The following is a 27,147-nucleotide window of genomic DNA, read 5'->3' on the forward strand; positions in this document are numbered from 1 at the left end:
TTTACACATGGTAGTGTATATGTGTCAATCTTAACCTCCCAATTCTTCCCACCCTCCCCTTTCCCCCCACCCCATGTCCACATGTCTGTTCTCTACATCTGTGTCTCTATTCCTGCCCTGCAAATAGGTTCACAACATTGTAAAGCAAGTATACTCCAATAATAATTTTAAAAAATCCAATGTCTAATTGTTTAAAAATAAATAAATAAATAAAATGTCACATTATGAAAAAAAGATACAATTGACTATAGTACCATCCTGTGGTGGTGATTTAACAGTGAAGGAAACAGACTAAATCCTTGAGCTTGGGGAATTTACCTTCTAGTGAGTAAGGTGGCAAACCATTAAGTAACATAATTGCTGGTTGTGCTAAATTTAAAATAAAATACCTAAAACAGAGAGAGAGGCACTGAGGTTTCTATTTCAGATGAATTGATGAGGGTCTGATTTGCTGAAGCAGGGACACTTGAGGAGTGGGTGTGCCATGTGATTACCTAGGGTACAAACATTTCAGGCAACTGCACAGCACAGGCTCTTTTGGGATGAATGAGGGGAAGAGTGACAGTGAAGAGATTTGAGAGAGATCCCGGTGCCAGATCATGTACGGTCTTAGTACCATACTGAGGGGAACTCCCTGGTGGTCCAGTGGTTAGGACTCGGTGCTCTCACTGCCAGGGCCCGGGTTCAATCCCTGGGTCAGGGAATTAAGATCCCGCTAGCCACGCACTGCACCAAAAACCAAAACCAAAACAAAACACCACACTGAGGACTTGCTGATCAATTACTCCACATTCCAAATGGCAGCACGGCAGCCCTGCCCTCTTACGAGAGGTCTCTTGATCTCCAAAGAGTTTCTCTTTAAAAAAAAAAAAAAAAGCTAATTAATGCTTTTGCCCGTATTTCTGCCTTCTTTCTGTTCCAGGTGTCTCTCTCACTTGTTTCTCCCAAACTATGCCTAATGTCACCTGTCTACTGCTTTAAAGTCACCTGTGCTGTCCCCCCAACTCCCCACTGCCAGCCTGCCCAATCTGCACATAGCTACACTGACCCACACATCACCTCCATTCCCATCACCGTCACCCTCTCCTCTGCATGGGCATCGCTTTGCTGTTAGCTGCAGTGGTCCTGCTTCCCAGGGGCTACATAAACCCTGGTGTCTTAACTGATAATAGGTGTAGGTAAGACTTTCGCTACGTGGAAAACCTACGAAAATCAAGAAAAGCTGTTAGGATTCTTTGGGAAGTTCTGCAATGTGGATGATTTAAAAACTCAACATTCATAATCAGTAGGTTTTCTAATGTTGGTAACAAACCATAAAAAAAAAAATTCCATAGCCATAAACAACTACAAAAGACTTAGGTATCAGTTCAACGATAACTATGCAGGGTATATGTATTTACAGTCTGCAACATTTTACTGAGGTGAAATAGAAGGTAGGTGTGAGTAAAGGAAACACAAGTTTTCCTGGATAGAGAAAGCAAAAGCTCAAAAGTCTTTTTGAATTTGATTGAGTCTAAATGTTATTTGGAAGGAAAATAGGCAACATAGGGAAATATTCATAAAGAACTTGCTTCAGACTGAGTTTCTCTTTCTCTTTCTTTCTCTCTGAATATATACACATATACACATACATATTCATACATAGATGGTATATATATATATATTCTTATATGCTATGCTAATTTCCTAATTAATTAATTAGTAATTTAAACTGTAAAACCAGCCAAAGAGCACATTAGTAGATCAGTGCCATTGAATAAAAACCAAGGAGGAGACATGTCTCCTGACTTGTTAGGAGTTATTTCTAACTAAGGATGTGGAAATAGTTAACTGGTAAACCAGAGTATTGGCTGGACTCTCCGGGAAGCAGACAGTGAGATGGATCTTTGGAAGCACAAAAGTTTCTTGGAGACTGACACTTGGGAAGGTAAAAGGGAGGAAGCAGGTTGGGCGGGGTGAGCTGTCAGAGCTTGAAGCAGACCTGACCTGATGACGTCCAAAGGGGAGGGATGGAGCTCCACAGCACTGGGGGAGTCCCTCATTGACTGGAAAAAACCAGGCCTTCTACAGCTGCTTGGCCTGGTTACTGGCCAGGGGCCAGCCCAAGAAAACTGTGACCTTGGCTTGAAAGCAGAGGTGGACTCTGGAGGGCCTAACAGCTGGAGGCTGGCAGCTAACCACAGCCCTCACAGCAGAGCATCAAGTTTCCTTTTCAAGGTGGATGCTCATGCTGTGTCTCTGTGTCTGTCACAGCCAGTGAAAAGAAAAGGTTACATTGCTACCTCACTCTCCAGGCTGAAATCAATTCCAAAGGATTAAAGAATTAAGTGTGAAATACAAAACAAGAAAAGAAACAATTTTTTCCTAGAGTTGTATAATCTTCAGCTGGGGAAAGGTATAACATAAAAGACAGAAGTAAAAAGGGAAAAATAATAAATTAATTACATAAAACCCACAACCCCGTATATCTTAAAACAACATAAAAACTTAAAGGCAAATGATAAGTTTGACCAAGATAATCGAAACAATGTTTAAAGATAATGGTCATTTATTTTGCATAAGGAGTTGTTACAACTCAGTGCGAAAAAAAGATAAATACTCCAATAAAAATGGCTAAGAAGATGAATATGTTGTGAAAGTAGAAAGCCAAAGGTGATCAACACTGAAATATGATAAACATTATCATAATAAGAGAATGCAAATTAGACTAAGAAGGCACCTTTTTCCTACCAGACTGGCATCATAACACCCAGAGCTGGCAAAGGTGGCAAAAATGAAAACTTGTTTTCATTTCATTAAATATCATTTAAACATTGTTTTTTTGGGTGATAACGTGCCCAAACTAAAACGTCATTCTTTGTTCATAACAAAATGTGTTTACGGAGAGTCACGCTAATAGCCTGAGTGAGAGCTAATGACCTCTCCTTGACTAAAACATTTTTTAAAATAATAAATAATTATAAAAAGCTAACTTAATAATAAATAGGAGACTTCCCTGGCGGTCCAGTGGTTAAGACTCTGTGCTTCCACTGCAGGCGGCCAGGGTTGGATCCCTGGTCCCTAAGATCCTGCATGCCACGTGGTGCAGATGGAAAAAAAAAACCCACAATAATAAATAATACTCATTTGAAAAATAAATAAACTTGAAGTTTAGAGTATATGTTTGGACAATGAGGGAGATCCTAGTGACCTAAAAAAAAAAGATCGGGCTTCCCTAGTGGCGCAGTGGTTGAGAGTCCACCTGCCGATGCAGGGGACACGGGTTCGTGCCCCGGTCCGGGAAGGTCCCACACGCCGCGGAGCGGCTGGGCCTGTGAGCCATGGCCGCTGAGCCTGCGCGTCCGGAGCCTGCGCTCCGCAACGGGAGAGGCCACAACAGTGAGAGGCCCCTGTACCGCAAAAAAAAAAAAAAAAAAAATCAACTGATCCTAAGAGGCTTTATATAAGTGATAGAAAATAGTCGTTCTCATTGCAACCTCGAAGGACCAAAAAGAATCTGTGGAAATCAGTTGAGGAAAAAGAAAAAAGGAAAAACAATATATATGTATAGAGAATATATATATATATATATATATATATATATATATATATATATACACACACATATATATGTATATATAATACTTCATTGTATTATAGACGCCCACTGGGGTGGGCGTCTGGCCCCCATTCTAGGACTAGGAAATTTCCTGGGAAAATCTCTGCAGCCCAGTTAGTTCCCTCAGCTGTCGCTGCCTAATGTCCCCTTGGCCGGTCTTCTCTGCTTTTGTTCTTCCCACCACTCACCCTTCATTCTGCTGTTAAAAGGGTTTCTCTGACTTCACCAAAGAAGAAACTTCCTCAGAATCTGGCTTCTTTGTAGCTACATCCTCTTGCCACAGAGAACTACTTCAAGTTTCCTCAATGCACCAGAAACTGTCTTTCATGGCCTTGCTCATGCTATTTGCTGCCTGGAATTTCCACATTAGCAATCTATTAAATTGCTACTTATCTTTCAAAGTGCAGGTCAAGCATCCCCTCTGATCAAGAAGCTTCCTAGATTATCCACTATGAGTTTTCACTGGACAGTGCCTCATCCATGTATTTAATTTACCCACATTCTGTTACATGCATTCAATCAAATGAGAAAGTTGAGATAATGCAAGTAAGTGAACCACCAGCCATTCTGTCTACAGGTATAATCCCCACAGCGACAGTGACAGGGAAGACTTGAATCTGCTCTCCTTTGTTGGTCTGCTCCTATGTGTCTATCCTAGGAAGGGCAACCTGCATTGCTTATGAAACTTTTAAAACAGGCTTATTTCATAAAACCTAGTGGTTGATGCAAGCCAACTGCTTCATCTAATACCCAACAGAAAAAAAAAACAACAATCTTTTCTAAATGCTTGAAGAAAAGCAGGCTGGTTTAGAGTCATTGAGAAATAGTATGGAAGCCTCCAAGTTGATAGCTTCTTTTGGGATTTTCAAGGATAATTTTGACTACGTTAAATGTTTTGCCTTAAATGTTTACTTTATATTCTAACCCCGTATAAAATGTGACTTTTCTTTACCCATCTTGTAATTTTGTTTTCTCATACTCCAAGATTTTATTTATATGGTTATAAGCTCATTGAGGAATATGTCCAGAATATACCAGGTGTTCAATAAATGTTTGTAAAATGAACAAACTGTGTGGCTCATGAGCTCAAGGATTGGCCCTCTGCTTGAAAACAGCTACCAAATCTGACTAGTGACTACATCAAGATGTGAAGTGATGCCACCAAGCAAGTTCTTTAGAAAGCTCAGAGATAACAGAAGCTTTCAAAAGACATGACCCCATAATTGACATGATGTCAAATGTTTAGGTCCCGGTAAAAATATTTAGAGTATGTGATGGTTTGGGTCCTCCTTAAGCCAATCAGACCAAACATTCCCCTATTTTTTCTGGATTTAGACAGAGTTTACATATAATATATTTGCTTGGTTCTGTAAGCTGCTTATAGATGATGACAATGATCTTTCAAAGTATTTAACCCATCATTTAATGAAAAGTTTATTTGCAACTGTACTGACAGCTCTGTATATATAGCAGGATGAGTTTTTGGAATTTTCCAAAAAAAGAAATGAAAATTTTATTTATTTTCTACTTGTTTTGTATGTGTAACGGCAAGTCCAACTGGGATTTATGACTATGTATATCTATGATGAAGCACCTTTAAAATGTACACATATGCTACATACAAAGGTGTGTGTTCTTTTATGCTAGAAAAAAGAAAATGATCAAGAAATTAGGTTATAAAAAACAATCTAATTCACAAAGAAATGTTAGATGAACCTTGTTTCTGGAAAAGTAACAGTTACCTCTTACGGTTATTGTAAGAGACTAGTTAACCAATATTTGTGTATATTATTACTTCTTAATAATTACTTAGAGCATTGAGTAGCATAAGTGATCAAATATTGAATATTTTATTAACATTATTAGCATTTTACAATAAAAACAATTCTCTGCTCGACACATATGGAGAGGACTCAAAGTTTGAGCCTGTTTTTTTGGACTCATGTCAATAAAAGTTATTTGCTTTTTGTCTGACAAGACTTAGAGGTGTCCACACGACATCTGAGACGTTAAATGCCAAATTACATATTAGCCTTTATGATGTTTCTCTTAATGTAGAAGAAAGACATGTCTTCCAAAAGTCCTGTTTATTTGTTCCATTTAAACTTCATTAAAACACTCATGCCTCATTATATCACCATTTATTCAAAATTGAGGCAGGTAATGTCACGAACACCAGGTTGAAGTAAAGCTAGCAACCATGTACCTTTTCTAGGATGTCAAATGTGTATTGTGAGCAGCCAGCAGAAAAGTCAGATGCAAAAGAGGTTGTTGAACTGTGGGAGAGGCACATTTCACAATGGACAAAATGGAACCGAAAGTAAGGTTGAGCGTGGTTCTTGTCGAGGGACACTCGTCCAGAGCGAGGGGTTCACTTTCTTAGTCCCACAAGAGTGACTCCTGTACCCAGAATGTAAATGCTGGCATTCCTCATGTTCCTCCCTGGCCTGCTCTGCCCCGTTACATGCTCTCCCAGGTCATTAAGGCCCCTAGTGATTCCGGTTGTTCAAAGAATTACTTGTAAAGTTAGGAATAGCTTTAAAGCTATTCCTTATTCTTGGAACAGTTGCAATGGTGTCTGGTGCCCCGTTCTATAATTAAGGAACACCACTTCTGTGAACCTTCCCAGCACTAGACAAACATGTTTTTTCTGTCCCCAAGGCATCTGCTAAATCTCTTACTGAAGAAAAGAAAATCACTCATTGAATTTAAGGCCACTCCAATACTACATTTGTATGGTGCAAGTTCTACTCATAGCTTATCTAAAGATCCTTGAATCTTATGGCTGTGAGAACAAGAAGGATGTTGTAACAAAAATGGGGGTGGGAGTGGAAGATGGTCATTTAAAGTAGATATGGTGGGGGGGAGCTGGTGTCCACAGCTATGACATGGCACTCACAGTTCTTTCTATTTTTTAAAAGTTTCTCCCTTAAGGAGAAAAATACCATTTTTAATCACCAAACAAACTAAGGCAAAAAATTATTCTAGTTATACAGATAGTTTAATGTACTATCATTTTTCTTGAGTTGTGTGAATTATTCGATACCTCCTAAAACATCATGATGTGCTATTACAACAAGGCCAGGACAGAGTGTGTTGTGTGTGTGTGTGTGTGTGTGTGTGTGTGCATGCGTGCACGCACACATTTGTGTAGGGGTAGCATTCTGATAGAGGGGGAAGGCAGAAAACATGCTTCCCAGAACCCCTAAAACTATTAATTTAACGACAACTCTATTTCTCTCCCTCCTTTGGATATTGGCCCAATAAGCAAGATATTAACTGAAGGAAGAAAATGTCCAGTTTTTTTTCTCTAAAGCATCTGGTCCTAACTGCTACTCACAGTAAAGAATAATTCCTGTTTCTTCTCTTGCTCACACACTAATAAAAAATAATTCTCCAATGACTAGCTTATTTATCTTTGTACCAATCCAATCATAGTAGCACATTGTTTATGTTTACAAAAACTGGACAAAATTAAAAACAGCTATTTAAACGCAATGAAAAGCATCCCAAAGCAGACAGAACCAGGGGATAAGTTCACTCTTAAGAAACTGCTATTGTGACAGGTAAGAATTGGGTGTGGCTCTTTTTCTCAAAGGTGCTCCTCATGGAAAGCTGCAACCTTACTAGCTCAATGTGGCAGGAGGCAAAGTTCAAAGACTTCATAAATAGAACAAAGAAAGCATGAACTATAAAAGAAATATTTGATAAACTGGAGTCATTAGCACATGAAAAGATGCACATTATTATTCATCAGGAAAATAAAAGTTAAAACACAAGGCAATGAAAGACTTGCAATGCCAAATGTTACCAAGGATTTGGACCCACTGGAACAAAGTGGGTCACTGGAAGCACAGAGCTCAGGGGTGGGATGGAGGGACATTGATGACCAAGGCTCACATGAGAGTTTTGGGGATGAGACATCTGTATCTTGACTGTGATGGTGGTTACCTGGTTACCTTTGTCAAGGCTCATTGGACCACACACTTAAAATGGGTGCAGGTTATTGTACATAAGTTGTACCTCAATGGAGTTTCTTTTTAAAACAGTGAGGAGGTGGGAAACATAAAACTCAGATCGATTTTGAATACATATAAAAATGGACCAACAGAGCCTCCTAAACCTCCCAATGAATATTTTATACAATCCCTCGAGCTGGGATCTAGAGCCCAGGGGATAACCTGCAGCGTTACATCCATAAACGCAGCTCTGCCTGGCACCCTGCTTGGGTCTTGTCTGGCAAAATTCAGGTGACAATTCTGTCTTCTGCTGGCCAGGTGAGTGTGCTCTTTAGTCTGTCCCCTCATGTGTGGAAGATTTAGACTTAGGGTTGAGTATAAGAATCCTGATTTTGGCCTCAGACCTAAGCTAATTTCCCCAGCCCAGCTTTACCAGTTTAAAAGATAAATGTATAATGCTGGTGCCTAAGTGAAGCCTGAGTCCATTTAAACTGTTTAAAAGTCCTGAGTGTGATGGTTAATTCTGTGTATTAACTTGACCGGACCATGATATTTGGTTAAACACTATTCAGGGTGTGTCCATGAGTGTATTTCTGGATGAGATTAGCATTTGAATCCACAGAGAGTAAAGTAGATTGCCCTCCCCAATGTGGGTGGACATCACCAATCTATTAACATCCAGACTAGAACGGAAGGCTGAATAAGAAGAATTCGCTCTCTCTCTCTGCCTGACTGTCTTTGAGCAGTGACACTGGTCTTCTCCTGCCTTTGGATTTGGACTTGAACTGGAACTAAACCATTGGCTGTCTTGGCTCTTGAGTTTGCCTGCTGATCTGGGAGGATCTTCTCAGTCTCCATAACTGCATGAGTTAATTCCTTATAGTAAATTTCCATACGTACATATATATGTATACAATATGCATATGCGTTATCTCTATATCTTTATACAAATGTACATCTTCTAGATATTCATATATATGTACATATAAAATTGTTTCTGTTTCTTTGGAGAATGCTAATATGTGGACCAGGCCCTCTGGAGAGGTCTGGAGAGCCTATTAGCGTATGACACATTACACCAATTGAAAATCAGTGGCTAGAATGTTCTGAGGCCTCCATCCACAAGGAATTTTCATATTATGCATTTGATATTCTTTGGTACAAACACTGAGAAAATAGAACCTTGAATAATATGAACAGAAAGCTCTAAAAGCAAAAGAATGAGCAACCTTCATTCATCTGCATGTTAGACCTGGTCTATTCCTTGGAAATAAGCCATAAACTTAGGATAATTTTAATTCAGAAATGTAAGTATTTTGGACAGGGCAGATTTGCCTTTAGCAGAGTCAGTAAAAAGAATTTCAGGGTCACAATTTTAGGCTCTACAATACACTGATAAACTGGCTGATGTTTTCTGTTTCCTGTACCCCCATCTCTATCCACCTACTTCACACACACTGTGAGGGAAAATTCCCAGTCTCAAATAAATTTGTATATTGTTCCCTTTCTCCCTTTATGAGTGGCTTTATCCTGAAATAGGCTCTAGGAAAGAAGTAAGAGTCATAACAAAATACATCATAAAATAGTCCACACAAAAGAATCAGCATTAGTTGTGAGGCATACGTATATTTAGCTCAAAATATGTAAAACAAACAAGGAAGCCTTTGTATTCGTCTAATCTGTTCTAAAAACGCCTTACCATACATAAAAAGTTACATAACTCTAAATTAGACATATATTTCAAATTTTCCAAGAACCTTGGGTAATACATTCTTTTATAATATTTAAATCATGTACAAACTTTATTAAGAATTGTAAGCAATTTCTCTATTATTCAATATGCCCTTTCTACGGGGTAATAGGAACAATAGCCTTTCTGATGGCTGACAGTCAACTGTAAGGGACCATGTGTTTTAAGATGCGGGGCCTCTGAAGGACCCTCTCAGGCTTGAAGCCTCATCTGTTAACATTCATGGAACTGCATAATAGCTCCTTCTAAAGTCCCTTCTTGGTGGCCAAGGTGACTGTTTTTATTGGTAAATTCAGAAATAGTAATAAAATAGAAGATTTGAAAATCCTCAAAGAGAACTAGAGTGAACAGTCTGCCCAATTCAACCGCTGTTTGCAAATATTTATTTTTTCATCTCTAAACCTCTGAGTGTGTTTGATTTGAAGCATTAAAACAGCAATTGCTCTGACCCACAGAAAATGTTTATGCTGAGTAAACCACCTCCTAAGCCGAAGCTTAAACACTGAGTATGGATGTCTTCACACAGCAGGCCCCTTGTGAAGCATCTGGAAGTTTGGTTTTCAATTGACTTAATTGTCATGTCACTTCAGAAAACTTCCTAGGACCTTGAGAAATGCAGGCCTTATGTTTTAAGGGGTGGGTCCTCATGAAACAAAGAGTATGAATTGTGTTTCCCTAGGATGAAATATGAAGTGTTTGCTCTTTTTTGATCTAATTTTAAAAGGGGATATAGATACGGCTGGGTATGCCTTGTCTCTTCAGATGCAAAAGGCAAGGTAAACAGTTGTACTGTTCTCTCTACTTCAACTTATTTCCCACAACTATAGTTTTCATTTTTTGAGAAAGCCTATTTTACTCTGGTCATCATATCCTCCTCAATGAATTAAAGAATAAGAATACATTTCCATTGATGCATTAGAACCAACTGAATCTACACACTAGTTTTAATTGATTTTAAAAATACAGCTTTTATATCATCAGCATTCGTAGTAACTAGCTGAACTAAAGAGCTGGGGTGACTTCAGAATATTTCTTCTCTCAACTTCAAAATTTATGACTTGATTTTCTACCACCTCTGCAACATTGTCTGAATTCTGTTAGTGTTCACCTTTGTGATGACAGGTATATTTCACAGGAAGAGACTGAAACTGGATCAGGTGACCAAGTGATTAAAACATGATCAACTCTGTCAGCTGTGTACCAGCCAGCTAGCAAGTTAGCAGGGACACATTTGGAAGATCAGGTCTAAGGACTCAAATAGCTATTACGAGGCATAACAGAATTAACAGCATCAAAGGAAGATATTCAACTATCTTTATAGAACCAGGTTGTGGGTTGGAATGCTGTTCTTCCTGTAAGTCTTATGGCTGTCATCTCTCATCCTCTTGCCTTCATCTGAACTGTTAGCTGCCCTGTAACACCTCCCTTAACCACCCCAGCTAAGTATGTCTTGCCCTAACTCTGTTATTCTCAATCATGGCACTTTTTTTTTGTTTATTTGTTTGTTTCATATCAGTATTACAATCAGTAATACTAAATGCATCTTGGTTTACACTTTGGCCATCTGTGTTCCCAACTACATTGCAAACTCTGTTAGGAGAGAAACACTTTTATTCAGTAGAGTAGATATTCTGATGGTAGTACCTGGCTCATACAGGCATACAGTGAACATTTGTCGATAAATTATTTTAAAAAAATTACGAATGTGTACATCTTCTTCAAAAAAATTGAAAGGATATACAACAATCTCTACTTTTTGTGGAATTTTAATTGATTTTCATTTTTACCTTTATCCATGTCTGTATTTTTTTCAGATTTTCTATACGAAGATATATCTATCATAACATTTTCAAAGACTGTAGAAAGTAATAGAAAAAAACAAATATAAATACTTCCCTAAAATACAATTTATCTCTCCAAAAGAAGAGCAGAATTTAAATAACTTATGGTATTTTGAAAGCATTTTTTTTTTTTTTTTTTTTTTGCGGTACGCGGGCCTCTCACTATTGTGGCCTCTCCCGCTGCGGAGCACAGGCTCCAGATGCGCAGGCTCAGCGGCCATGGCTCACGGGCCCAGCTGCTCCGCGGCATGTCGGATCTTCCCGGACCGGGGCACTAACCCGTGTCCCCTGCATCGGCAGGCGGACTCCCAACCACTGCACCACCAGGGAAGCCCGAAAGCATTTTTTTATATTCAGTGAGCATAAAGTATATATTTGCTGACTAGATGAATAACTCTATTATTTTGCTTGAACAAATGTCATTCTGCACATTTTATTGCCCTTTCTGACTCCTAGAAACAAGAGAATTATTCCCCAATGTTCCATACCTATAGAAAAGGACAACTGTCTTAAGATAAAATGACAGCTATTTTAGCAGGGACAAAGATGAACCTGGCTTCACGTTTTCAGCTTCCTATTCTTGGAATGAGGACAGTTTGGGGATGCATTGAAATGAGGTGATCAAAAGTAAGACTCTCATTACATTAACATTTTATACTTAGGAAAAGTTACAGGTAACTAAGTTGCATCACAAGCAGTAAAAACCAACTGACACTAAAAACTGGATGGAAATGGGTTCAATTTTCAACATTTAAGAATACAGATAGGGCTTCCCTGGTGGCGCAGTGGTTGAGAGTCCACCTGCCGATGCAGGGGACACGGGTTCGTGCCCTGGTCCGGGAAGATCCCACATGCCGCGGAGCGGCTAGGCCCGTGAGCCATGGCCGCTGAGCCTGTGCGTCGGGAGCCTGTGCAAAAAAAATACAGATAGTGATTAGAAAGGGTTCATAAAGATGAATAAATAGCGCTTATTAAAGGAATAAAAACAGGTACATGGGCTTCCCTGGTGGCGCAGTGGTTGAGAGTCCGCCTGCCGATGCAGGGGACATGGGTTCGTGCCCCGATCCGGGAAGATCCCACATGCTTCAGAGCGGCTGGGCCCGTGAGCCATGGCCGCTGGGCCTGCGCGTCCGGAGCCTGTGCTCCGCAACGGGAGAGGCCACAACAGTGAGAGGCCCGGGTACAGCAAAAAAAAAAAAAAAAAAAAAAAAAAAAAAAACAGGTACATGGACTAATAAACAAAAACAAAAATTCTGATTCTTTGAGGAACAGAGATGTATACGTTTTTATTGATAGTTTCATGACCATTTCTTGGAAGAGGAAGGATTATTTTGAAGAAAACAATAATCCATTGATTGTTTACTTTATCAAAACTTAGATAAGAAGGAGTATTAGTTGCAGAGAATTCAGTCAGATATAAGGAAAACATCTTTTTCCTTATATTTACCATTCTTGACAGTTATTTTTCAAGGTTTTTTCAGGAGGAATTTCCTGATGTAGGATGAGTCAACACTGAAAGGAGATGCATGCAAAGTCATGGTGCTGTAGACCTTGGAATTCATTGACAATTTGAAAGTTGATTACTAAAGCACAGAAGCTAATACTCTGCTGATGTTGTGGCCAAGAAAATCGACACGGTGGATACTTCCAGCTATAATATTCTATTATATCCTGCCAACATGGGCGAAGGCTAAGAACTTAGAAGAATCGAGGACAAATTGCAACTAAATTCCCACCCAACCACTTTCTTGCACCCATATACCCTGCCCAGGACCATCTGTCATTTTCCTTCAAATCATTTGTCTGACTCTCAAATAATCAGTTAAGTTCTGATTATTTGAATGCTAATATCCATGAAAGATCAAGTAAATGTGGTTTTAATATTGATTTGGCAAACCGTGTACCAAGAAAAGTAGATAGGGTTCTCCCAAAAATTAATCACGGATTATTGGGTGACAAAGAGTACAGTGCCGCACTTGCTTTAGTTGAGTCAGACAAAGCACAAATGTTTGACGTTTTAAATCTACAGTGATACAGAGCCCAGAGATATATGCAAGAAATCTTACCCAGTTGGTGGTCCTTGTTTTACTTACTACCGTTGTCAGGGCAAACACTGATGATTTCACGCACTCTGCAAAAGGCCATAAATTTAATGTTAAGAAAATATACACTGAACAGAGAAAATTATTTCAGGTCAATGAGACCAATGAGCATGTTGTCATTCTGATATGTTTCAATCACCAATATTGCCGTTCAGATCTCTTTCAGTTATGGATTGGTTTCATACCGCATATCCTATTTCAGACCAAATGACATCTTAAGTCAAGCTAGAAATGTTTAAACATTTTAGGACAGGTGTTTTCCCACAAGACTTGCATCAAGAAATTATAGGTCCTAAAAAACCAAAGAAACAAAATCCATCTGTGAAGTGTCTATGCAGTTGATATACTTTATGGCAAAGAGTGAGTATTTTCTCATTAGGTCATCATGGTTGTGATTGGTCAACCATATGGTCAAGTTTCTTTACAGTCTAAGCCAGCTCTTACAAGATACTGCATATTTCCAAAGTAAGTATATACCTGCTATTTCATGGAGGTCTGGCTTTCCTATAAAATGAACCAATGGTAATTCTTCAGTCTTTCATGATGAAAACAGTGCTGAGAACCTTTATTTACAAGAGAGGAAAGAAAAGACATAGAAAGCCATCAAAGTTCTGTAAACCAACCATTCTTATATGATGAGTTCTACTCAGCATCCACTGAGAGAAACTCATACTAAAGACTATTATCAACAAAACAAAACAAAACAAGCACTCTTTCAGGACTGAGATGGAATTTCCCTTTATGCCAGATGTATGAGGAATGTATTCTCTACCAAGAGAAAAACAAACTCAGGAATTCCCAAGTTGTTATCATTATCTAATTCTACACGGATTTCAATCCATCCTAAAAAGGATGTATTCTTAATAACTTTAAAGATTCAGTCAGATTTATTCCTACTTGGTCTGCAGTAGCCAAATCCTGTCTTTTAAACTTCTAAAATAGGGTCCGATAAATATTTTTCAACTTCCCTAACTGCAGAATTTCATTTTCTAATGCTAGAGTGTTCTCATTTTAGGATTTCTGATTACTCTGTCTTTACTGATACAAATTCAAAAGAAAAACTTATTGTTTCTCTAAAGTCTCTGACTGAAGAAGAAACGTCAGTAAATGAGTATTTGCATCTAATGTCACCAAATTATCAAAGACCAACCATGTAGCTTTAGATAATGCCCTTATCTTTCACTTACATATCACTACATGCAAAATATATCAATATATAGTTGATCAAAATATTGACAAATATTTACTTTACTGAGAAAAAACAGAATAAATACTCTTTGAGTAGAACATTGGCTAAAAAACATCTATATTGGAATAGGTCCAGGTTTGGGAAGAAATTAATGTATCAGAGAGTATCTGTATTTACTTAGGTACAGACTTTCATGGGGAGAAATTTGAGAAAATCTAAGCGCTTTTGTTTCTTATCAAGACTTACATATTTTGACATCAGTTCTCATGGGCCCTCCTCAACATACACAGAAAGGCAAACAGTTCTGGGGCCCTTGTATCACTTCGTAGTTACTCAATGAGATTAGACCTTATTGTTCTCTACTCAAAGACTCCATGAAAACCAAAAAGGAGATTAAACTATTTCATAGATAAAGAACTGGAATGACAGAAAATGTCTACGTATGACCAATGTTACACCCTTAGAGCTTTTTACAGCAGTAAGATTTAATGACATCCTTCCACCGTCCCCCACCAAAGTGTTAGGTTTCCTACCTTCTCAACTCGCTTTGTATAATGGTAAATTCCCACCATTCAATACAAAATGCTGTAGCGCCAACTCTTTTTCTCTAGTTCCAAACTTTAGTTGGGTCCTATTAGTAATTTATATATGTGTATGTACTGACACCAAACTATGATTTTCCTTTACTCCTCAGCAAATGACTTCTCTTCCACTGTCATAATTCCTTTTTCTCCCTTCTAGTGTGAGTGAGAAGGCTCTGGCATCAGACCCTAGGCCAGTTTTCCACGTCCCTGGATGGATTCTGAAAATCCTGAACGTTAGGGGAGGCACAGTTCTGATATGGTTCTAAACATCAGAAAAAGTTGTTAACTAACCAGAGTACAGACAGGCCACAGGAACCACCTATATATTCACACATACATTCAATCAATTATTATTGAAGCCCTCTGGAACAAAAGGACTTGACAATTGGGATTTGGGCCCCAGTTTTACCTCTTACTAATTCATGAGCAAGTTCATGAACATGAGCAAGTCACCTCTGTCCATCCTTCCATTTTTTCCATTTTGTTGTTGCAAAGACATGCGTTCCGCCTGAGACCTCACCAACATCCAGCATACCCAGGCCCCTGTAATGTTGTTAGCTTAAAAGGAGATCATGTTCCAGAAAGTATTTGGAAAATATTAGGTGCAGTACCAGTGAACGCGGGATTGCTTTGCACAAATCACTGTTCTAGATGCTACAGTGGGTATAAGGAATCCCTACCCCATAAGGGAGATAATGCATGTATTCAAGGGTGATGCATAGCAATTAGCACTACAATGGTACCAACCAGGGAGACAGTGCCAGAATATACCAGGAAAATATCAGTCCTAAATGAAAAATCATAGCAATGTATTATAAATCACGGAAGGTCTTGATTTTCAGGGCAACCTGCTCTTTTATACAGTGTACATTGTCACTCCCATATTATAGTGGCTAAATTCAAAGTTTCGGATGAAGGGTAAACAATTAGCATTTGCAGCTAACGCATGCTAGTCAGTGGTCCAATTCAGTAGCGTCACATCTTTGTATAGCAATGCCTATTTGTTCAATTATTATGATTTTTTTTAAGGAAGATATATTGTATTCAACTTTTTCTCTCAACATTTTATTATGAAAAATTTTAAACGTACAGCAAAATCAAAAGAATTTTATAGTGAACACTTGTATACCTGTCACTTATATTCTACCCTTAACATTTTTTTAAAAATAAATTTATTTATTTATTTGTTTGTTTGTGTATTTAGTTATTTACTTTTGGCTGTGTTGGGTCTTCCTTGCTGTGCACGGGCTTTCCCTAGTTGTGGCGAGAGGGGGCTACTCTTCATTGCGGTGCATGTGCCTCTCATTGCGGTGGCTTCTCTTGTTGTGGAGCACGGGCTCTAGGCGCGTGGGCTTCAGTAGTTGTGGCTCGTGGGCTCTAGAGCGCAGGCTCAGCAGTCGTGGCGCACGGGCTTAGATGCTCCGCGGCATGTGGGATCTTCCCGGAACAGGGCTCGAACTCGTGTCCCCTGCATTGGCAGGCAGATTCTCAACCAACGTGCCACCAGGGAAGTCCCCTATCCTTAACATTTTATCATACTTTTTAATCGCATATTTACCCATCTGTCCATCCTTCTATCTATCTATCCACCAATCCACAATATTCAAATTCTGTTATATTTGAAGAGATTTGAGCTATATATTCTGTTTTGATTTTAGGTGAGTTTTATTTTTCCTTTATGTAGTAGTAGATAATTCTTAGGAATGAATTATAACTGATTTATAATGTTCTGCAAACATTTGGATTTCAGATGCAAATAAATCTATTTGTCTTCTCTGTCTCTAGTTCCAAAAGATCAGTCATGGATATTCAGAAAACAACAATTTCCTAAACAATCAAATGGTGTTGAACATGATCCTTACCCATTAAGTGGAATCCACCAGACCATCAACTGGGAAACTGTGGCAAGGCTTGTGCCTGGATTAACACCCAAAGAGGTAAATAACAGTCTTCCAGGTATCTACTGAAAAGAAATCAGAAAAAGTGATCAATTTAAAGGAATAACTGTTATACTAAGAAGAAATATTTGAGTTTTACATATTCATATGCATATATAAATACTGAATATGCACATGATGCAAGTTGGATAAATATAATTTATGTAAATTATATATTAACCCACCTGGTATGTTTATTATTATGATTATTGTGATATTTAATTGTGTTTTAACTTATTGTTTCATAACAAGTGGTAAAGATTATTTTTTTAGTGTAGAGAACCTAATATTAAGAATTATAGATCTCACTTTTAATAAAGTTGAAAAAAAGATATTATTGAGTGAGTCAAATTTTTCAAATTATAGCTCAGACACTTATGAAATTAAGTATCTTAAAATTAAGACATCAGACTATATGTTCAATTGATAAGTGAAGAAGAAGAAGTCTTGGAGAGTATTATCAAAGACTACCTTGTACTAAAGGGTGGGGTAAGTATTTAGATTTTACCATTTATAGTAGTATTTTTAACACACAAAAATATTTGAGCATGTTATTTGGCTTCTAATACCTTTAATTCTTCAACAAGTTTTCAGGAATGCATTATGTGTAGGAGAAAACTGATAGAAAAGTGCTGTGGAAATTGGCAGGAGAAAGAAATTTCTAGATGGAAGGATAATTGCTTAGTTTCAAAGAGAACTAGAATCTGAACTTATAAAGATGAGAAGGACATTCTAGAACTTGATCAAAAGCTGGGGTTTATGCGAGGAATGGGCAATCACTGTTCCTGACTAGAGAAGGTGACGCCTTCTGAAAGGCAGTGGAAAATCATAGTTGGGAAATTAGAAATCGTTGCAAAATATTAAGCAAGATATCAAACACTCAACCTATCTTTTTGTAACCACTGTTCTCAATTTTCCCTACATGTTTTCTTTTTCCACAGCTAAAGACACTTGACCATCAAATGTATGCTCTGCACTCCACTCTCAGTCTTGAGATAAAACTCTTAATCTGAGCAGGAAGAATTTAGGGAACTCAAGTCCAAAACGCTGAGGCTGACAACAAGTTATAGTTGCTGTTCATGCATAAACGCTTGCTATTTGTAAACTAGTCAAAAATGTACATTTTAATTTGGGGATTCTGATTTGGTCCCTGCTAAGTGGGTCTCAATTATGGTAACACGGACTTGTCTTATTTCTTGGCCAGCCATGTTTTGAATTACTTGCCTATTACAACTTGACTAGTGTTCCAAACCATTTTGGAATAGAGTCATATTTTCCCCTTTTGTCCAGCCCAGTGGTTAAAGATCTTTCCATGTGAATCAACTTATTTCCAGTACTAGCTGCCTTTTTGTACCCAAGGATCTCTAACTATCACCAGACTCTTAGTTTCCCATCGCTTTCCTCTGTCCACTTATTAGACCCCCAATTGAGCTCACTTGCTTGGTCAGTGTGACTATTGCTTGCCCCTGGGGGGAAAATGTTCTTCCTGTTGATCTGGTCTTTTTCCTCGTGATCACACAATTAACTGCCTCCTATACTGGGTCCTACCGTCCTAAACTTTTAATAAGGTAATTCCCAGCCAGGAACTGACAGATGATACATTTCTTTTCCCCTCATTCTGACTTTTTGGATTTTGTAAAATATAACCAACACACTGTACCTTTTCTCAAGGCTTCATCATGAACCCCTTGCCATTTGTGGTATAGGCATTAATATAACCATTACCTTAAAAAAAAAGTAGTTGAGACATGCAAGCAGGTGTATATGATTCCTCAGTAAAGAATCAGAAACTTAGGTATTCGGGACACCGCCACTGATGGCACCTTGCTTCTATCAGTGCCCGGAGGGTCACTGCACTTGAGTTTCTGGGGCCAGTCCATACTTACCATGCAGAGGTGGACAATAATTGATCACATGAGTTTTATAAGTATGTGATCACACAGCAGGGAGTGAGGGTGGATCCGTTGCTCAACCAAATTCCTGAACCTGCACTATCTGAAGAACTGATAGTAGCGCTAAGGGAGTGGCAAGGAAGGAAAATACACTGCCTACTTCCACACATATCCGAGAACAGTGGTTGACAACCCTGGTGAAGGTCAGGAACAGCTGGGAAGCTTTTAAAAACAAGAGAACCCCAGGCTCCACCCCTGGGGTGGAGGGGGAATTCTGATAAGAAGCCAATGTTGGATCCACTGCTGTACGGTCAAATGGGGGAGCAGGCAAAGATTTATGGAATCAACATCTAAAGACAGGTTAATATGCACAGCAGCTAGCAATGTTTGCTTTTAACAAAGATAAACCAAAGATAGTAGGATTTTAAGAAATTCTACTATGTTACAGTTTGCCATTTCTCCACTTCCTGTTTTTCGTATCGTTTCAGAATTATCCAAACCTTGTGAAAAATCGATGAATCCCAAACAACCCTGATGATAAAAAACACCTGGAGGTCTCTTTAAAAATGCACATTCTAGGGCTTTCCTGGTGGTGCAGTGGTTGAGAGTCCACCTGCCGAGGCAGGGGACACGGGTTCGTGCCCCGGTCCGGGAAGATCCCACATGCCGCGGAGCGGCTGGGCCCGAGAGCCATGGCCGCTGAGCCTGCGCGTCTGGAGCCTGTGCTCCGCAACGGGAGAAGCCAGAGCAGTGAGAGGCCCGCATACCGCAAAAAAAAAAAAAAAAAAAAAGCACATTCCAGGGCCCTATCCCAGTCCCACTGAATCAGACGTTCCAAGGAAAGAGCCTGCGAAGCTGAATTTTAGCAAATATTCCAGGTGATTCTTATCATCAAGGATGTTTGGAAAACACTGATCTGGGTACTGAACACTTTAGGTGGACTTTGTTTATGATACGGGGCCTGTGAGCACATTATGAGAGGCGCATGCAAGTGTGAAGCTCTCCCATAGTCTGGACTGCAGTCACTCGGACGTCTCACAGTTCCTTGATCTTTCCCACATCAGAGACTTTGTATCTGCTGTTTACCAGTTTGGAAACTCCCTACCCCAGTTCTTCAACAGATGGGATCCTATTCATCCTTTGCCATTTTCTCAGAAAGGCCTCCCCAGCTCTGCTCAGCTAAATCAGGTGCCCTATTAAAATCTCTTTGCACCTTTTACTTTACTTCATGGTAGTCATTAATGTTTTGGGTTATCTATCTCTGGTGATAATGTTTTCCTACACTAGAATAAGCCCCCGTGGAGTAGGGCATGTCTTACATGTTCACAGCTTTTTCTCCGGTATTTTACAACAGCAATGCATGCATAAGTAAAGGAATACATAAATGAATAAAAGTGCTCGGTGGTAGCATGTAAAGATGGAGCAAGGTAGTGGGGAGAGACCTGCTGGGGGGAACACAGATGAACTTGGGCAACGCCAGAAAGCCTTCCAGAGGGAGGCAAGGATTGTGCCCGGCTCTGAAGCAAGCAGCCAGGGAACTGGCATTGCCGGAGGAGCGGAAATATGCCAGGTGGGTGGAAGGCTCTGCGAATGCCCTGGAGAAGAGAGACAGCGCGTGTGCGCTCCGAACCAGCCAGGCAGCTTGAATTAAGCAGAGAACAATCAGCCTATGATGAAAGTAGAGGACAGTTAGATAAAGAGTGACTCATGATCAGTTTTGATTTGACGTCAGCAGAAACTCAGAGATCCTGCAGGGTTCAGAGAAGGAGAGAGATGATCAAAACAGACCTCTCAGGGGATGACTCATGCTCTTTGTGTAGGACTGAATGAAGGCACAGGACTAAAGATACATGAAACCAGCCAGGAGGCTGCAGCAATCAAATTGCAGTGCCATTAGGAATCAAAATGGGTGCTCTATTTTATTTGGGTATGTCCTACCCAGTTTCACAAAAAGTTTGACGCACCCGGGTAGAAATAGGATAACAGCTGTTGACTGGAGGAAGGGAAGGGGTCCTAGGAAAGTATCAATAAGATGTGGACAAAGTTTCATAGAGGAAGAGGGAAGAGAATCAGTGAAGATACTAATTGAGAGACCCAAAGGCTACATGCTGCAAAATAGGATGGAGAAATCCACAGGCAGGGAAGTCTGAGAGCCAGAGGAAATCATGACCTGCCTTCTTAGCATGGAGTCATGGTGTGACATTTAAGGAAGCTTATCCTTTATGCAGGGAGCATTACAGGACATGAAAAAGGGGTTGGAGAATAAGAAAACCTCAGTTACCACATGACCAAGATCTCTGAAACTTGAAGAGATACCCAGGTTATCAGGGTGCTGGAGGGAATAGCAATAAATCCCAAAGGGAGTTTTCTAGAATCCCTTATCTTTCTAGAGTGTTCCATTGTACGGATGCTCTTGACAACTCCCTTCTTTTTATCATTATATTTTTGGCAATTGCTGAAATCCTCCCCTATTTACTATTACTGTTTACTATTGACTAGTACTATTGCACTATTATTTTTACTATTGCTATTTTCTCTCTCCTCTGTAGAATGCCTCTAGCTTTACTATTTTTAATTTTTTAATAGCTCTACTGAATATCCAGTCATTTGAATGAGTCCCTAAAGCACTCTCTGCCCCTATACAGTGTTGCTTCATCCCGACCATCCTGATTTGCTTACCCAGATCATTGAAAACAGCCTCCCCTCTGGGCCTCCCTGCCTCTAATCTCCTGTTACCATTTCATACTCACCCAGCAGCCTCCTTTCTAATTAAGATATAATCATACCTCTCCTCTGCTTAAAATCCTTAATTGACTCTCTCAAACCTTCACGATGAAGGGCAGATAGATTTGCTAGGACAAGAGGTCTTTTATGATGTGTCCCCTGCCCCTCTCTTCTTCTTCTTCTCTCTCCTTGGGCAGCTTGTAGTTTTCCCTGCAGTCACACCAGTAATCTTTTCATTTCTTGAATGGGACTTTGCCCTCCCTCCCTCCCTTTGTAAGTGGTGTTACCTCTAGCTATGTTAACTTTGTCATCCTTTTGTTGCCTGATAAATTTTATCCTTTTTCAAAACTTCAGTCATCATCTCCTGTAGGATATTTTCCCTAGATTCCCTCCGTGGCTCTCCCATGTGTTCAGACAGCTGATTGTAGTTTGCCCCAGAGTGGAAAACTCTAATTTGTAGGCTTACTTTTTTTTAATTCTAACTAAAATATTATCTTCCTAAGGCAAAGATGGTGTCTCTCATACCTCTATTTTCTATGCCTGGCACAGTGCCTGGTACATTGTAGAAACCGATAGACCATTTGAAGAAGGAAGGAAGGAAGGAAGGAAGGAAGGGAAAAGGAAGAAAGAAAGGAAAAGAAAGAACTAAGGAAGAAAGAGACAGCTTCTCCTTCCTCTAAAAACAAACAAAAGAAATTCTTCCAAAAGTCTGAGAAGAAAGAGGGAGAGAGAAAGCAAAAGCCACGTCAGCTGGTATAACCTAAATTGAAGAAGACTGAGTGAATTAAATGAGTTTGGCAGTTTTTATAATTTCTTCTCATTTCAATAATTCCATGTGGAACGCTGCATTAATCACCGAAGCCAGGTACTGTGCTCATAAAGGGAGGGGATATAAAAAAGAATGTTTCAGTCTCTGCCCCGAGGCTCTCACAGTTCCCTCAAGGAGACATTCACACATACATTTCATTGGTGCCTGACCAAAGTACACACAGTACAGAAGAGGGAGTAGCAAAACATTCAGAGAGCAGCGTGGTTCATGGAGGTTTCAAAAGGCCAAAAAGGATGAGTAGAAAGGTACCACGGATGGAAAGGGAGGAAATGCATTCCAGAGAGAGGACCAGGGCATCCTGGGGAACGGCAGAGACTTTGAAATGACTGCATTTAGCTAAATGCTCTTCCTTTGTTGCTATCAGGGCTTGGAGGTAGAAAGATATTAAAATATAGTTTTTTCGAAAAGATACATGAACCCCAATGCTCCGAGCAGCACAGTTTACAGTAGCCAGGACATGGAAGCAACCTAAATGTCGATCAACAGACAAATGGACAAAGAAGATGTGGTACATATGTACAATGGAATATTACTCAGCCATAAAAAGAATGAAATAATGCCATTTGCAGCAACATGGATGGACCTAGAGATTATCCCATTAAGTGAAGTAAGCCAGACAGAGAAAGACAAATATCATATGATATCACTTATATGTGAAATCTGAAATATGATACAAATTAACTTATTTACAAAACAGAATAGACTCATAGACAAAGAAAACAAACTTATGGTTACCAAAGGGGAAAGGGGAGAGGGAGGGATAAATTAGGAGTCTGGGGTTAGCAGATACAACCTACTATATATAAAATAGATAAACAACAAGGTCCTACTGTAGAGCACAGGGAACTATATTCAATATCATGTAATAAAACGTAATGGAAAAATATATGAAAAAGGGTAGATAGACAGATAGATAGATGTATAACTGAATCACTTTGCTGTACACCAGAAACTAACAAAACATTGTAAATCAACTATACTTCAGTAAAAAAATAAAATATAATTTTATCTCCTTTCTTAAGTATTGTCAGACATGTTAGTTCTCGCACTGTCTGTCTCTTTTGTCCCATGACCTGCCACCCCCTTCTCTCTCTTTTCTTCCCACCATGTTTGTCCAGTGGGCTGAGCACCTCTCCTCCCCTCACTCTCCCGTGCTTCCCTCACTGCAGTGTGCAGTGCACTTAATCACCCCCCTACTTCCATCCTTCCGCTGCAACACACCACGGGGATGGGGCTGGGGTCTCACTATTCATTAAATCCTCCTCCTCATACACTCACCCTGAGAGGCCTTCCGGTAAATAAGTTTTCCTGGTATTACGTTACATGATTCATCCTAATTCATCATTGTCACTGAAGGACTCATCTGGTCATTCTGAAAAGAAAAATGCATGCCAGTTTAAGTGAAAGGCCACCCTGCTCAGATGCTGTTAACAGTTTCTCTCGCCATCTAAGTGGCGCGTTAGAAAAGAGGGAGAGGATGCTGCCCCACACATCCCCAGAGCTGTTTCCACAGATGCCCGGAGCCTCTCCTGGGCATAGAACTGAGTCTTGGGTGGACAGCTGTCAGATCCAGCCTAAGGCTGCTCATGTCTACAGACAGTTTGTGAACCTGGAGGCTCCTCTGGAGGGTTCCATGGACCTAACATGGGCTGAGCAACGAATAGGCACCCAACTGCACTCGGTGCCCTTGCTATTTCACTTAATCTCATAATTAAAGAAGAAGTGGATGGTAATTATTCCAGTTTTCCATATAACTTATCATAAAGATAGATATCTTAAATATTTCACTCAAAGTCACGAGGACCTCATAAGTGGAGAAGCTTCCATTTAAATTCAGGTGTACGTTACCAAGGATGCCATTTTCCTGGTATGTTTATAGGCACTTACTCTTCTCTGCCTGACAAACATCACGAATAAATCATGACAGCATCACCCCCAGGTTGAAGCCAACCTCAGAAGTGTTACAGGAAGTGCTTCAGGCTCCCTCAACAACTGAGAGCAGTGTCTGGGCTCAACAAGATTGTGTTTTAGAGTCATTGCTTTGGTCTTACCAACATACCTATCATAGAGAAATAAGGAGTTTGAGAGAACAAGAGAGTAGATTTACCTAAATTGTAGGGACTTTTCAACTTTAGAGCTGAAACAGATCCAAATAGCCTCATTCTTTGAGAAAGTACCCCTCCTACCCAGTCACATACTCTTATTCTGCCCAGATTTTCTATCTCGCCTCTTTCTGATAAGTCATAAAATTATGAGCTGCTTATGTGTCAATACCTAATTGCCGATTGTTAGTCCTACCTTAGAGTAGCACTTTGAACAGTCTCTTCTCTTCAGAAGCCATTTATCCAGACATAGTAACTTTATGCTTGAGAATAATTGGGCACTATAGCAGTCTAACTATCCTTGTTTACTTCTTTGCCATTTCCTTCTATTACTATATGGAGAGAAAAGAAGTTGTCGATGATGAAACTTCTAATCCATTTACTGGCAGTGATTTATTTCACCAGAGAGAATTCTAGAAGTCTTTCTCTTATAATGCTCAGAATTTAACATAGGGCTGCCTGGCAGTGAGCTAAATGCTCACGCATGGCCATGCTTATTTAATTCTCAAAACAATCTTATAAGGTTGATGCTGTTAGTACCCCCATTACACAGATGAGGACATTGAAGGTTTTAACAGACCAAGTAATTTGCCCCAAATCACAACACTATCCAAGGAACAATGACAGGGTTTGAACCTGGGAAGTCTGACTGAAGCTTTGTCAGCAGCCCATTTATTGTCTCCCTCCCTTCACCATGTACAGCCCCCTCTGCTTCTTACTGGGGCACCTGCTACCTAGCACTATTGATACCCAGCAGGACCCTGTGGGGCTCCTGGGCACAAAAGCCTTTCTGTGTCCCCCATTTCTTGAATACAGGAAATCGGCTTCATTCAGCCTCCATGACCTTCCCTGAGTTCCAACAGGCAAGTTCAAACAGTTGCTAATTAGGGAAGGGAGGGGATGCGGAGACAAGGGAGGGGCGGTCAAAAAATAATAGTGTGGCCTTGGGACAGGGTCCTGGTTCCCCCTCAAGGGATATATCAACACAAAAACGATATCTTTGAGCTGTTCTGCAGATACCGAAACCCCCAGCAGGTGGGAGAAGTTAACTGTATGCTGCCCACCAGCACGTAGACCCCAGACCGTATGGAACCAGAAGGTTGATGATGCTGACTCCCGATTACCTCACCACCAACCAATCAGGAGAATATCCATGAGCTGATGAGCTGATCATGTCCTCTTTGAACCATTATTATAAAACTTCTCACTACCCCCTCCAGGTTTGGACACACAATTTTGAGGGTGTTAGCTCGCTGTGACCCCCTTTGCCTGGCAAAGCAATGAAGCTATTCTTTCCTACTTCACCAAAAACTATGTCTCCAAGATTTAATTCCATGTCAGGGTACAGAGGCCTGATTCAGCTTCACTATGTGGTTTCCTCATAGTGACCAATCCAACAGTGATAGCTCTGAATAACACCTACATATCAGGTCTGTAGTTCATTTATCTATAAGTTTGATTCTATTTCTACACATTTGTAAGAGCAGAAAAGAAAACAAACTTATGTGATTAGATTTTGATATCATAGTGAAACTGACCAGGAGTTTTATCACCTTGTATGATGGCTACTTTATCCTTAATAATCTTTCATCATTAAGGAGTTAAAATTAACATTTTAATACTAAAACTTCATTCAATGACAAGACTAGGTTCATGGATATTACCATACTTGATTACCGTGGGTACAGTAAGCAACAGATAATTTATCATTTATATGTCCTATTAATTACCTAAATTAGAACTGTTATAGCTTTTTAGTTTTTCTGATCTGCAGGTCCATCTAGCTTTCATCCCTAAAACGTTCCTATTCCACTATCTAGGCAACACATTTAAATGTTTAATAGTTCTTTAAATCACTATGGAAAAACCCATAAAGCTTAGGAAGCTCAAAATTCTTAGCACCTGTCATTTGTGGTGAGAAATTTTCATTCATAGATTTCTTTACTGTGGCATGGGATCTCTGAGGGAGGCGACATTGTGTTTCATCATTGGGGAATACAGGTTGACCCTCCAATATAGCTTACCTCACTGAGGATCCATAGTTTGGGGGTGGCCTAGGCCACTCCCCACTGATTCAGAAGCCAATCCACGGTCTACAGACAGTGGAGATTGAATGGACTCCATTAATAATCATCCATTAATTAGCCTCTTAATTAGCCTCTTAGTTATCAGTTAGCACCTTCAGTGAATACTTTAGAACTCCTGTAAAAAAAGAAAAAATGTTTATATGATTGGGGGCCTAGAAGAGGCTAAGGAAGAAAGAGGTGCTATTATGAAAAGCAGGAAAGGACCAAAGACCACTTCACCTACTCCATGAACTTTTCTGGGACTACCCCATCTATGGAACTTCAGTGAAACTTTGGCATGAATAACTTATGTTGCTGACCACCTGACTTTACATAAAGAGGCAAAGAATGGCATCAGGCTTGTACCATTTGGTATTATTGTTCCTTTTTTGAAGACTAAAAGTAAAATTAAAATACATGAAGGAAAACAACAAAGACTGTAGTTGGGCAAAATGAAAAACACATTTTGATGTTTATTTCACTGGTCTCACAAGGCTAACTTTGTAACAAACAAAAGGATGCAGTAGATTAAAAACTAGCATTAAAATAAAGAAATACAGAAAGGAATCAAGTA

General features: G+C 39.6%; 1 long non-coding RNA gene across 1 annotated transcript; it reads right to left on the minus strand.

Moving 5' to 3' along the window:
* Nucleotides 1–13,187: 13,187 nt before the first annotated feature.
* On the minus strand, nt 13,188–26,805 carry LOC307195288. Its single transcript, XR_013830766.1, has 5 exons — nt 26,532–26,805; nt 23,684–23,777; nt 16,886–16,986; nt 13,728–13,813; nt 13,188–13,279 (listed from the first exon to the last, which is right to left on the minus strand). It is a non-coding gene; the product is annotated as an uncharacterized lncRNA (long non-coding RNA).
* Nucleotides 26,806–27,147: the final 342 nt, after the last annotated feature.

The sequence above is a fragment of the Stenella coeruleoalba genome, assembly GCF_951394435.1.
Source record: "Stenella coeruleoalba genome assembly, chromosome: 12".
Lineage (NCBI taxonomy): Eukaryota > Metazoa > Chordata > Mammalia > Artiodactyla > Delphinidae > Stenella > Stenella coeruleoalba.